The sequence below is a fragment of the Camellia sinensis genome, unplaced genomic scaffold (genome assembly GCF_055761805.1).
Source record: "Camellia sinensis isolate YWXY unplaced genomic scaffold, ASM5576180v1 Unanchor6, whole genome shotgun sequence".
NCBI lineage: Eukaryota > Viridiplantae > Streptophyta > Magnoliopsida > Ericales > Theaceae > Camellia > Camellia sinensis.
In genome coordinates this window covers 15906235-15907500 of record NW_028129474.1, presented here as the reverse complement: position 1 = coordinate 15907500, position 1266 = coordinate 15906235, and positions in this window count along the sequence as shown.

Genomic DNA, 1266 nt, shown 5'->3' with positions numbered 1-1266 from the left:
AGGCAACTTTCGAGGGACATACTTTTCGCAACAAGCTTCCACTAGGAAAGCACAGGCAACTCGTTCGAACGTCAAAGCCAACCAAATGGCAATTACCCGAGGGACATGCTTTTCGCAAGGCAACTTCCACTAGGGAAGCGCAGACAACCCGAAGGCGAGTCGAAGACAACCTAAAGGCGATCACCCGAGGGACATGGAGGAATGCACCAGTGGAGTTCGCTGCACAGGCAGGGATCCGTCCAACTCGCACAAACCGAACACAACTCACGCGCCACGACGTACACTGTGCACCAGCCCCCCAAAACGAATCACCCCCCGAAGGACTAAGAAGCCCGACGAACGCGCGAAAACATTTAGAGAGGCCGAGCAAGCACCGGTTAGCGCGAATGAAAGTAACAAGCGCAACAGGCAACTTTCGAGGGACATACTTTTCGCAACAAGCTTCCACTAGGAAAGCATAGGCAACTCGTTCGAACGTCAAAGCCAACCAAATGGCAATTACCCGAGGGACACGCTTTTCGCAAGGCACCTTCCACTAGGGAAGCGCAGGCAACCCGAAGGCGAGTCGAAGACAACCCGAGGGACATGGAGGAATGCACCAGTGGAGTTCGCTGCACATGCAGGGATCCGTCCAACTCGCACAAACCGAACACAACTCACGCGCCACGACGTACACTGTGCACCAGCCCCCCAAAACGAATCACCCCCCGAAGGACTAAGAAGCCCGACGAACGCGCGAAAACATTTAGAGAGGCCGAGCAAGCACCGGTTAGCGCGAATGCAAATAACAAACGCAACAGGCAAATTTCGAGGGACATACTTTTCGCAACAAGCTTCCACTAGGAAAGCATAGGCAACTCGTTCGAACGTCAAAGCCAACCAAATGGCAATTACCCGAGGGACACGCTTTTCGCAAGGCACCTTCCACTAGGGAAGCGCAAGCAACCCGAAGGCGAGTCGAAGACAACCCGAGGGACATGGAGGAATGCACCAGTGGAGTTCGCTGCACAGGCAGGGATCCGTCCAACTCGCACAAACCGAACACAACTCACGCGCCACGACGTACACTGTGCACCAGCCCCCCAAAACGAATCACCCCCCGAAGGACCAAGAAGCCCGACGAACGCGCGAAAACATTTAGAGAGGCCGAGCAAGCACCGGTTAGCGCGAATGCAAATAACAAACGCAACAGGCAACTTTCGAGGGACATACTTCTCGCAACAAGCTTCCACAAGGAAAGCACAGGCAACTCGTTCGCACGCCAAA